We start from the raw sequence: 13,736 nt of genomic DNA on the forward strand, positions 1-13,736 counted from the left end.
TGAGGAAAGAGCCCAGTTCGTACAACAAATGAAGAGAAATTACGAGGGAACCATTGCTAACATGAAAAGAAAAATGAATACTCTTGAAGAAAAGGCAGCTCGGCGGGACAAAGAATTTCTGGACGAGAGGGAACAGTGCTATGGGTTAACCACTGAGATTGAAAAGGAAATAATATTGTTACAAGACCTTCACTTCCAGGATTCTCAGGTGCTAGAGGCTCGTACCCAACAGATAAGTCGACTACTCTAAGAAAAGGGCCAAATCAGGGAAAGAATCAGAAGCATTGCCAACTATATTGTCATGAAGTGTCAAGCTGGTGAGCGGATGGGTCGTACCACGTTCTTTGCCTCCGTGATGATATTTGTTCGCCAGGTCATGAATGATCTGGATCAGTTGCAAAAGGGTCTTGCACACAGGCCCGCGGCGATGCCGAGTGATGCCCCGCGGGCCCCAGGATTTGAAGCTTTGATGTATTCTTAGATAATCGAGTCTATATTTTTGCTTTTGAGTCTGGTTTTTGTACTTTCCTTAGAGCTTTGTAATCGCAGTTGTTATTTGAAAATTTGAAAATTCCCAAAAATTGTTTCTTTATTTCTTGCATTTATGTTTGCATATATTTTCAAGAACTACGCTTGGTCTGATTCATGCGGGGTCATGATACGTAGGCAATCTCTATAGGATTCGACCGTAACCCTAAGAAAAAAAAGAGAGAACAAAAAAAAAGGGAAAGTACGAAGGGAGGAAAGAAAAGAAAAACAAGAGAGAAAGAAACACAGAAAGAGAAAATAAGGAATCGAGAGAAAGACCATGGAGAAGAAAAGGGAAAAGCAGAAAATGAAAACAGAGAGAAAAGAAAAATGAGAGAACAACAAAAAGAGAAAGAAAAGAAACAAGAGAAAAGCCGGGATGACGCATGCAACCGAATCAAACATGTAGATATTCATTTAACTGTATAGGTGCATCACACTCCAATATGCGGTTACCTATCTGTTATTTGTTTCAAAACTAACCGTTGTTGCTGTCCATTTCCAGCTGAGCTTTTTAGAAACAGTGGTTGGTTTGTGGTAAGCTGGCCTCACATCGCTATTTCACCAGATCCAAAGGAAATACAGAGATGTCGTCTGAAATGACTCTGCCTGCAATCCCCATACCCGAAGACAGCCGCATCTCGGGGGTCCCAGCCTCTGAGTCTTTTACAGCTGAAGAAAATCGGATCTTGCGCCTGCGATTGATGGAAATGTGGGATGCTTGGAACAACGGAAAGGAACCTCCAAGCACCATTCCCGGATTCCCAGTGTTATTCCCTAGGTTTGGAGGTACTACTACTGTTCCCATCAGCCACCCAAACACTCCTTTAGGGCAACCTACCATAACTGCTCACTTCCTAGGAACACCTTCTGAGGTTCGCCCCTAGGTGTTCCCATCTGGAGCTGCTCCCAACATCTTTACGGCTCCACCCTACTCCGCAACCACACAACCATCACTACCCAAGCATGTTGTTGACTCTTCAGTCTTCACTTTCCAAAATCCCGTCTTTCAGGCTGTTCCTCCTCATTATACTCAATATACCTACTCTCAGCAGCCACAGTACGAGCTTACACCGGGGCAGGACAAAACCCCCAAAGCGCCAGAGCAGGATGAGATGGCAAAGAGAATGAGAAGCCTCGAGCAGAGCTTAAAAAATATGCAAGGCTTGAGTGGGCAAAAAAGCGTCTCCTATACAGACCTATGTATGTTCCCGCATGTACACTTGCCGTCAGGGTTCAAAACACCAAAATTTGAGAAGTATGACAGACACGGTGACCCCATTGCTCACATGAAGAAGTATTGCAATCAGTTACGGGGAGCCGGTGCCAAAGAAGAATTGTTGATGGCATATTTCGGGGAAAGCTTAATTGGCATCGCTTCAGAGTGGTATATGGACCAAGATGTCTCGCGTTGGCATATTTGGGACGACCTGGCCCGAGACTTTGTTTGACAATTTCAGTACAACATAGACATCGCGCCAGATAGGAACTCCTTGGCGAATCTAAAGAAAAAGCCTTCAGAAAGTTTTCGTGAATATGCAATTAAGTGGCGCGAACAGGCGTCAAGAGTGAAGCCTTCGATGGACGAGGTAGAGATGGTCACTATTTTTCTTCAAGCCCAGGAAGCAGACTATTTTCAGAATATGATATCCGCCATGGCAAAGCCCTTCGCAGAGGCAATAAATCGGCGAGATGGTAGAGAATGGGCTAAAAACGGGTAGAATTTTGAGCCAGTCAGCCATAAGAGCAACCTCCCAAGCCATCCAAGGCGGGTCTGGAGGAATGGCCAAAGGCAAAAAGAAAGAAGAAGCAGTGATGGCAAAATCGGGAGGAAGAAGATACCGGGCCCCTAGACCGGTATTCTCTGAAAGAACCCCTCAACACTACTATCCTCACACTGATATGGCTTACGCTCCTCCACCTTATGCGGTCATGAATGCTCAACCTTTCGGCCGACCGCAACCACAAGCTAACCGAAATCCACCTCCATTCCAAAGAAATCAACCTCCTCACCAGAACCAATATAATCCCCGACCACCGCAAAATAATTTCCGCCCTCGGGAACCACCCAGACGTCCAAATTTTACACCGATTGGTGAACCCTACTCCAGTCTATTCCCGAAGCTCGTTCAGATGAATCTGCTGCAGCCTATCCCCCAAAACAGGCAGAACCCGGAATCTCCAGCTTATCAACGAGGTGTCCGCTGTGCCTATCATTCAGGAGCTGAAGGGCATAGTACTGATAACTGTTGGACATTGAAGAAAGCTGTGGAAGATTTGATCGAACAAGGGAAAATAGTGTTGAGGGATGAAGAAGCCCCGAATGTGACCAATAATCCGTTGCCCGCTCACAATAACGGGCCGGTAATTGGGATGATATGTGAAGACAAATAATTTGATCCAGCATTAAAAGCTATAATTGCTATTGCCGGCGCCGAAAAGAAACCCAAGGTAGCCCCAAAGCAAGAGAAAGGGGAGAAGAAGAATAAAAGTGTCAAAACTGAGCCTGAGAAGAAACCTGAGATAAAAGCAGAGACAGAACCTCCTAAGAATGGAATCCTCTATGTTCCGCGAGGACGCCAAGAAAAACAATTAGTTGTCAGTGCTCCAAGGAAGTTTGAAGTAAAAAGGGAAACGCAAATATATGTGCCAAAAGGAGCTTATGTGGTACGGGGGACAATTAAACCGCCTCAGCTGAATGAGCCAGTGGTTATTGGACGCGTACCACAGAAGCCAATGACAGACCCTTCTATAGTGCCATGGAATTATCAGCAGACAGTGGTTACATACAAGGGCAAAGAAATTTCGGGGGAACTTCCAAGGAAAACCTCTGTTGAGAAATATTCAAATGTACAGGAGGTAAACAATGCCGCTTGAAAGCGCTTTCCCTCCAAGAAGCCAGTGAGTGCTGAGGAAGCAGAAGCCTTCTTCCAGAAAATGAAGATGCCTGATTATGAAACAGTGGATCAATTAAGGAAATATCCTGAACAGGTGTCCCTGCTATCATTGGTGACGAAATCCTCCGAACATCAGAAGATCTTAATGAAAACTCTGAATGAGGCGTATGTGCCAATTGAAACTTCAGTCGAACAGCTCGAAAGGATGGCAGAAAGGTTCTTCGCCATCAATCAACTCTCTTTTAGTAAAAATGACTTGCCTCCGGAAGGCGCAGCTCACAACAAAGCCTTGCATCTGACTGTCAAGTGTGAAGGTTATTATGTCAAGCGAGTCATGGTGGATGGAGGCTCGGGGGTTGACATCTGCCCACTCTCCACATTGCAAAGGATGGAAATCGGGACAGGAAGGATTCGTCCGAATAATGTTTGTGTGAGAGCTTTTGATGGTGTTAAGAGGGATACCATCGGTGAAATTGATTTGATATTGACCATAGGTCCGGTGGAGTTCGAGGGAAACTTCCAGGTGTTGGACATGGATACATCTTACAATTTTCTTCTGGGAAGGCCTTGGATACGTGCTGCGGGAGCCGTGCCCTCTACCTTCTACCAAATGGTATAATTCGAGTATGAAGATCAAGAAATCGTTGTCCACGGAGAAGACGAGCATTCCATTTATCGTGACCCATCTATCCCATGTTTGGAGGCGAGGGAAGGAAGTGAGCATATTGTTTATCAAGCCTTTGAAATTGTGGTGGCAGATCAGCACGAGGAGGGAAATCCTTGTCCTCAGCCTTTCCTGTCTAATGCTTCAATCATGGTGGCCAAAGAAATGATTAGACACGGTTTCAAACCAGGAAAAGGGTTAGGAAAAGCTTTACAAGGAATATCCGAGCCGGTAACTCTACCCACAGCAGAAAAGTTTTTCGGGATAGGCTTCCACCCTACCCCAGATGATGAGAAATGGGCCGAGGAAAGAAAGAAAGAAGGATGGGTTCTGCCACTACCCTTGCCACATCTCTATGATACTTTTGTCAAGCCCAAGTATGGCAAAAAAGAGGATGATGAGGTGTTCACAGCCGAGGAAATCGAAGATATATGTGGAGCTATGAGACAAATGCTTTATGAAATCAACATGGTTCAACCAGGCGAAGGGACTAGCACCGCTGAGGTGCTCTATATGGGACCAGATGCTAAACTCCAAAACTGGAAGGCTACGCCATTCCCGATCAGGCGGGAGTCTCGGTAGACTAGCCCTGTCACCTTTTCTGCATCCCGAGTTATTTCAGGGTGTAACTCGGATGTTTCCTTAGTTTCTTGTCTTTAAATTCCTGAATGTAAACCCTGTTATCTTTCCAATTCCAAGAAATGAAATCAATATTTCATCGTCCATTTTTCTTTTTATTCTTTCTAATTTTGTTATTTTTCTCTTTTCATCTTCTCTTTTCAGTCCTAATAATGCGGCTTTAAATAACATGACATGCTTGCGGACTTCATGACCCAGACTCAAACACGACTGTCTAATTGTGAAATAACGAATCAAGAACCGGAATATGATGAGGAAGAGGCTTTTAGGGAAATAAACCGAGAATTGGAACAATTTGAGAACAAACCTAAGCCAAACCTGAATGACACTGAACCGGTTAATTTGGGAACTGCCGAAGAAATAAGGGAAACCAAAATAAGCATTCACACAGATGAGCAAACTCGAGATGCAGTAATCCAACTCCTATTCGAATTTAAAGATGTGTTTGCTTGGTCGTATGACAACATGCCAGGACTGAGTGTGGACCTAGTGGTGCACAAATTGCCAATTTACCCCGATTGTCCTCCAGTACAGCAAAAGCAAAGGAAGTTTCAAACTGATATCAGTGATAAGATCAAAGAAGAGATCACAAAACAGTTGAAGGCGGGGGTAATCCGAGTGGTCCGACATACTACATGGCTAGCCAATATGGTTCCAGTGCCAAAGAAAGACGGGAAAACCCGGGTGTGTGTTGACTACCGAGATTTGAATAGGGCAAGTCCCAAAGACAATTTTCCGTTGCCTAACATTCACATCCTTGTTGATAACTGCGCCAAACATGAAATACAGTCCTTCGTGGATTGTTACGCAGGATATCACCAGGTGTTGATTGATGAAGAAGATGCCGAGAAGACAGCTTTCACTACACCCTAGGGTACCTACTGTTATCGGGTCATGCCATTTGGGCTGAAGAATGCAACCTACATGAGAGCCATGACCACCATCTTCCACGATATGATGCATCAAGAAATAGAGGTGTATGTGGATTATGTAATCATTAAGTCCCGAACTCAGAGTGACCACGTGCGAGATTTGAGAAAGTTTTTCGAACGGCTGCGCAAGTATGATCTGAAGTTGAATCTAGCTAAATGTGCCTTCGGAGTCCCATCAGGCAAGCTCCTGGGTTTCATAGTCAGCAGGAGAGGTATTGAGTTAGATCCAACAAAGATAAAGGACATTCGAGATTTACCCCCTCCAAGAACTAAGAAGGACGTGATGAGCTTGTTGGGCAGGTTAAACTATATTAGTCGGTTCATCGCTCAACTGACTACCACCTGTGAGCCCATATTCAAACTGTTAAAGAAAGATGCAGTAATCAAATGGACATCCGAATGTCAAGAGGCTTTCGACAAAATCAAGGGATATTTGTCAAATCCTCCAGTATTGGTCCCATCGGAGCCTGGGCGACCTCTCTTCTTGTATCTGACAGTGTTGGAAAATTCTTTTGGCTGTGTTCTTGGGCAGCATGATATAACCGGCAGGAAAGAGCAGGCAATTTACTATCTGAGCAAGAAGTTCACCAGCTACGAGGCCAAATACACTTTGTTGGAGAGAACATGCTATGCTCTAACGTGGGTCGCTCAAAAGTTGAGACACTATCTTCAAGCCCACACCACCTATCTAATAACCAGGTTGGATCCTTTGAAGTACATATTCCAGAAACCGATGCCCACTGGCAGACTAGCAAAATGGCAAATCTTGCTCACTGAATTTGACATAGTCTACGTTACTCGCACGGCAATGAAGGCCCAGGCGTTGGCAGATCATTTGGCTGAAAACCCGATTGACGAGGAATACCAACCATTGAGCACATATTTCCCAGATGAGGAGGTAAATTCAGTAGAAGCCATCTCTGAGGACACTCGTGCTTGGAAAATGTTCTTTGACGGTGCAGTAAATACAAGAGGTGTAGGCATTGGGGAAATCTTGATATCACCCAATGGTCAGCACTACCCAGCTACAGCTAGGCTCCGATTCTTCTGCACAAACAATACGGCTAAGTACAAAGCTTGCATCATGGGCATGAATATGGCAATTGACCAAGATGTTGAAGATTTATTAATCATGGGGGACTCTGATTTGATTATCCGGCAAGCACAGGGGGAGTGGGAGACTCGAGATGTTAAGCTCATTACCTATCGACAGCATGTGGAAGATCTCACCAAACGCTTCAAGTCGATAGAGTTCAGGTATATCCCTCGGTGTCACAATGAACTAGCCGATGCACTCGCCACTCTAACTTCAATGCTGCCTTACCCAGGCAATGCCCATATTGACCCTCTAGAGATTCAAATCAAAGAAAAGCACGGGTATTGTAATGCGGTCGAGGCGGAACCCAGCATTCAGCCCTGGTATCATGATATCAAGAGATTTCTGAAAACACAAGAATACCCCGAGCAAGCCACTGGAGATCAGAAGAGAACCATTAGACGGCATGCGAGCGGTTTCTTCTTAAGCGGTGATGTTTTGTATAAAAGGACCCCGGACCTCAACCTGCTAAGATGTGTTGATGCCGAGGAAGCTGGAAGAATTATTCATGAAGTGCACGCAGGAGTATGCGGACCTCATATGAATGGTTATGTGCTGGCAAAGAAAATTCTGCGAGCAGGGTATTACTGGATAACTATGGAAAAGGGCTGTTTCAGCTTTGTTCAAAAATGCCATCAATGTCAGGTGCACGGTGATTTGATTCATGCACCTCCAACAGAACTCCATCCGATGTCAGCACCTTGGCCATTTGTTGCTTGGGGTATGGATGTCATTGGGCCGATCGAGCCAAAAGCTTCGAATGGGCATAGATTTATATTGGTGGTAATTGACTATTTCACAAAATGGGTTGAGGCCATCACTCTCAAGTCGGTCACCAAGAAAGCTGTGGTAGACTTTGTGCACTCCAATCTCATTTGCCGCTTTGGCATTCCTGCAACTATCATTACCGACAATGCTGCAAATTTGAACAGTCGTCTGATGGGAGAGGTATGTGAACAATTCAAGATAACGCATAGAAACTCTACTCCTTATCGGCCAAAAGCCAACGGTGCTGTTGAAGCAGCAAATAAGAACATCAAGAAGATTTTGAGAAAGATGATTCAAAGCTCCAGGCAATGGCATGAAAAGGTACCTTTCGCATTACTCGAGTATCGTACCACAGTGCGTACATCAATTGGAGAAACACCGTACTTGTTGGTTTACGGTACTGAAGCTGTCATACCTGCAGAACTAGAAATTCCTTCACTCCGGATAATTGTTGAAGCGGAGATTAAGGACAGTGAGTGGGATAAGACCCGGCTAGAGCAATTGTCCTTAATTGATGAAAAACGGATGGCCGCAGTTTGTCACGGGCAGTTATACCAACAAAGAATGGCCCGCGCTTATAACAAGAAAGTGCGCCCCAGGAATTTTGAAGTGGGACAGCTTGTACTCAGACACATTCTCCCTCATCACCAGGAAGCAAAAGGAAAGTTTGCCCCTAATTGGAAAGGTCCATACATAATCCGAAAGATATTGCCAAGAGGAGCACTGTATCTGGGAGACATCGAAGGAAATGACCCTAAAACAACAGTCAATGCAGATGCAGTCAAAAGGTACTATGTCTAGGCCTCCTGCGATGATGTCTTTTGTGCAATTGAGATGACGAAGGCTTTTCTTCTCGCTATCCAAACACTATTAACCCTTCGTAAACCCATTTGAGCCGGTTACCCTTCTTTGGCTACCCTCTTTGGAACCCAAAAGTATTATTGAAAAAAAAAAGAAAAAGACAAAGAAAAAAAAAACATATGAAAAGGAAAAAAAAAAGAAAATATGATGAAAAGAAAAAGGAAAAGAAAAGAAAAAACAAAAACAAACAAAAACAAAAACAAACAAAACCAAATGTTTTGCCTGAACTACGTTTGACTTGATTCCGAAAGGATAAGTAGGCAGCCTCTCGCTGAGGTTCAGTCACACCAAAACAAAAATCCCAATTTCCCCAAAAATGAAACTGGGGCAGATGATATAATGGTTCGGCCATGAATCCGCCGAAATGGTTCCAAAGTTATAGTTCCGCCCAAAATCCTTTTTACCTCAATACCTTGTCCAAGTCCTTCCGATCAATTGGCAAAGGCAGGGAAGTGGAAAACGTTATTGTTGGAATCTGACACAATGCAAATTGAGAGAAAACAAAATGAGAGAGTCTTATCGGTGAAAACCTTCGGGCACCATATGGCGATGATGAGTAGAGAAACTGAAAATGAGAGAGTCCGCTTAGTGAAAACTCGCAAAGATCACTATCGGGCGACGGTGAGAAGAGAAATGAGAGAGGTCGATTAGCGAAAACCCGCAAAGGGCGCTGTCGGCCAAAAAGAAGACATCTCATCACTAAAAGAGTCCTGGCAAGGTTTCCTGGTTTTGAAATACGGATCTATGGGTTCACGAGAAGCTGGAAAGTTTGTGTGGGTTGGGCGTCCAGTCCAAGAAGCATGTCATGTTCATTTGAAGCCAGCATGCACCCCAGATAAGTCCTTCTTTTCCCCCGAAAGGGACGCTTCTCTTCAAACTCATATGCTTGCCTTTTTACATACTTCTTTTTGAGTCCCTTTTGGTTTAACATTGATTCCGAATTACTACAAAGAAAAGGTGGCAGGACCGGCTTCACAGGGCTCCGCCTGGTCAGAATCGAAGAAAATACCCAGCCTCAGCGAGTGCGTCAGGCCAATCCCGACTGACCATGGAGGTTGATGCTTTCAAAGCAAAAACATTGGAAAAGAAAGGAAGACAAAGGAAAAGGTCCCCAAGGGCAGAATAAAGTGGAAAGGTTAGACCCCACACGGGCGAGTCATCACGAAATCTTAAGGCTGAACCCGGTCGGTTTGAAAAGAGATTCACCCTCAAGGCAAACGAGCAGCAAAGTTCTCAACGGAAATGGGGCCGGGATCAAGCAATTGAGATGATCAAGGCCACAAAACCAACCACCGTTTCAAACTAACAAATTGTTTTTTGTTGAAAACAGGTCTAATTCAAAGCAACCGTGCAAGAAGCAGGTGCAATCCAAAAGGAAATTAAAGGCGCAAGCGCTGAAACAGCTTTGCAGCAGGAAAATGACCAAAAAGGAAGTTTCCCCCCAAATTCTTTCATCCGTCTTGCTAAATAAAAAGGAAAACATATAAAGAGGAAAACAAAAGAAGAAAAAAAAAGAAAGAAGAAATGAAATAAAAATGAAAATCCCAAAAGAAAAACAAATCATGGTAGCATAGGATCCCATTCCTTAAATGTCCCGGCCAAAAAACCGAGGAACTTTTCCTTCTAAATCCCGACCAAAAAACCGAGGATCTCCCGGCCAAAAAACCGAGGAGCCTTTTCTTTCCAAATCCCGGCCAAAAAACCGAGGATTTCCCGGCCAAAAGACCGAGGAGCCTTTTCTTTCCAAATCCCGGCCAAAAACCGAGGATCTCCCTACACAATCCTGATTTGATCGCTCAGATATGTGTCACAACTAACTCAAAAAAATTTCCTAGTGAAAACTGGGGCAGAAAAATTTCGTTTGTTTGTTTGTTTTGGTGTCTTAAGCAGGTCTAACACCGAGGCATAGGGTGCGAGACGACCAATGGAACGAGTCTCAATCCAGAATCAAGAAAAGAAGAAAAGAACAAAAAAGTAATGAACTCAAATGTGAAGCAAGCAAGGGTGCGGATTGCTCAAAATCTGATTGAAGCCACAAGCTCTGCCGATCCCGCTTTGACCCAATGCTGCAGACAGAAACAACACCTACAACTTGCGAGCATCAAGATTCAGATCGGAGTCCACAGCAAAATCAGCTAAGAGTCAATATCAAGCTTCAAAAGATTTATAGATAGGAATCTTGTAACTCATAGTTGTTAGGCATAGCTAGCTTAGCTTTGATTTTCCTTTTTGGTGTAATAAGGAGGTCATCAAGCAGTAGCAGCAGCAACAGCAGTGGCAATCACAGCTCCCGGTAGTCCCAGCTACCAGACCTTCCAGAACTACACTGACCTGATTCCTTTATAGCCAAGGATATGTAGGCAACCTTTGAAGCAGGGTTCGGTCAGACGGTTTTTAAATGCTTCTCATGGAGTGTTGAGCAGGCAAAAATCCTTCATGGTGCTCATTTATCTTTGCTCGAAAACCCTACGTGTCGTCGAGCAAAGAGGGGCAGCTGTGAGCACGTGATTTTTGCCGCGCTTAAATTACTCCTATAGAATTCATTAAAATTAGAATTTTTCTTTTAATATTTGAATTTTTAGGAATTAGTTGCATAATTTTGTGTTTTTTTTGCATTTTATGTGCATTTTTAGTTGTCATAAAAGTAAAAAAAATTACAAAATAGCATACCTTCATTTAGGACCTAATTCTAGATTTTTTTTAATAATTAAACATCATTTAAAAATAAGAGAGAAAATAACAAAAACAATCCTTTTACATTTTTTATTCTTTTAATTTCACTTTTTTTTAATTCTCTTCCTAAAATTAGGATCTAGTTAATTCTAGGAATTTAATTAGGCTCATTTTAGAATTAAATTAGGTTTTTGGCTATTTCTAATTTTGCATTTAATAAAATCCAAAATTCAAAAATACAAAAGAAAAGGAAGAAAACAAATAAAAGGAAATTGAGATAAGGAAGTAGGCCATCAATTTTGGGCCAAATCAGGTTGAAATGGCCTAAGACCCCTTCTAAACCCACTTCAAAATCGGCCCAGATGCCTTTTTACCCGGTCCAATCTCCCAGTTTCTCCATACCATTAAACGACGTAGTATCATGACAATACTATGTCGTTTTGAGATGTTTAGATTCAAATCAATCTCATCTGTTTATCTTTTATCATCCAACGGCCCATAATTGATATAAAATTGTCCTAATCAGAAAACCCTAGAGACCAAACCCCCTTTCCTTGTACCCCCCCTGCTTCTTCGTCGGCTTCGCCATAACCCCATCGTGTCTCTGCCGCCTTCCACCGTCCGCCGCCGGCCGGAAATTGCCTCCGCCGGCGGCGATGCTCCAAATCCGCCCAAAATTACTCTGTAGGATCTCCTCTTCCCCCTCATCTCTAATCCGTCTTAGCTTCACTCAAATCATAACCAAACTTCTCGAATCTTGGATCGAAAATTCGGACCAAAATGCAAAGTCGTCCAAACCCCACAAATTTTACACCCTATACTCCCCTCACCTCCCTCTTCCCAAACCCCTAACTATTTTCCTTCAAATCATCCCTGAAGCTCTCGAATTTTAAATCAAAAAAGCGGCAGAACCCTAGAATATCGAAGCACTCGAATTTTCCCCAATTCCCTGAGTCCAGAGCTCGAGTCAAGCTTCGAGATAATGTGTTCGTGTGTTTTTGTTGAAGAACACACGTTCACATCATTCCGGGGTTGAATCGAAGTCTAGTCGAATTAATTGCAAAATCAGTAAGCTTTCCTACTGCTTCTCTTTTCTTTTATTATTTGAATACTAAAATTAGTTTAAACCTTTGGTTAATTCGTTCATGTATGCCTCTGTAGGTTTTGTTTAGTTTAGACATGATTTGGGTCTGCTCATATTAGGTTAGTTTAATTCGTAATAGGTCAGTTTTAATTCGTAAATTGGTCATTGATTAATGTTTGTTCAAGATTAATCCTGCTTTGGTGATCGTTAGTGTAATTTTTTTTGATTTAGTTCATGGTTACTCCTGTTTCATGGATTCTGATTAGTTAATTCAGTGTTAGTTCTTGTTCTTTGATGATTCACTTTTATTGCTTAGTGTAATTAGTCTATTGTTAGTTGATAACTGGGTAGTAGTGTTATTTAGGATTGATTTTCAGTCTCAATTAGCATCAATTGGATTCAATCTTAGAATTTTTGGAATTATTTTGGTTATAGTTGCATAGTTTAGACCATTTTTTTTGTTTTTTTGGTTAATCATGGTTAATAAAAAAGGGTTGGGGTCAACTAGTACAGGATTAGTAATTTCAAACAAATTCAGGGGTAGTTTGGGCACTTAGAATTGCACAAGAATGTTGTAGATAAAACTAGAATACTCTAGAAGCTTCTAAAATAGGGCCTCAATTGTATTTTCAGAAATTGAGTGGTATAACTTGGGTAACAAGTCAGTCCGTTAAGGACTTTAAGCTAAAAAGCTGAAAATTAAGAGGGGCCTAAGGTGTAAAGTAAAAATCTGAAGGTTGCCCTAAGTTTTGCCTATAAAAAGGCATGCCCATTGCCTTGTTTCACAAGTTGAAAAATCTGGAAAAAATCCACACAAGTTTTGAGGGCTGAAATTTGAAATTCAAAAATTCAAAAAACAAAAGTTCAAAATTCTGCAGAGTTTAAGAGTTCATTTTAGATCTTAGATATTCGGAAAATCAGAAAAAATAGCAGAAAATCCCAAAAAAATATTGTTCTATTAGGTCTTCTAAGTGTTTCATCTTCAAAACAATTTCTGAGCATTCAAAGGTGTAAAAGTGAGTTGAATTTGGATTTGAAATCAAGTTTGAGGTCAATTTTCCTGCTGATAGTCAACTGGCTTCAATACTGAGATTTGAATCTCATTTTACTGGTCTCCAAAACCATTTCTGTTCCATTCCTGTTGATGCTGGTTGTCGTTTGCTGTTGCTAACTTCTCCTCCTTCTTATTGTGATTCAAATCCCAGGTACAAGTTCTGAATCCACGACAATGTATGCTTGATTTGAGATGTGAAATAGAAGCTTCAAATTGATCCCTTGCTGGCTGCTCTTATTATTTCTTTCCTGAATATGCTCATAGATTAGTTTAGTTAAAATTTGAGTAATTGAATGTTGTAATTAATTCGGACTGTTGGACCTTTTAACTGTATGAATGTTCTGCAAATAGCTTCAGCATAGTATAGTTAGTTCATCCTTGAATTTTCATGTTAGTTGGTAAGCTTAGAATAGTTTTCTGGTTAGAGGTTGAACACGGAAGAAGCATGAACTTTCTTACTAAATGTAGAATCAGCCTGCTCTGTAGACTAAAAAATGATTTGCTATTTTAATTTGTTCACTGTATGCCTGTTGAAAATTG

The sequence above is a fragment of the Nicotiana attenuata genome, unplaced genomic scaffold (assembly GCF_001879085.1).
Source record: "Nicotiana attenuata strain UT unplaced genomic scaffold, NIATTr2, whole genome shotgun sequence".
NCBI classification, from domain to species: domain Eukaryota; kingdom Viridiplantae; phylum Streptophyta; class Magnoliopsida; order Solanales; family Solanaceae; genus Nicotiana; species Nicotiana attenuata.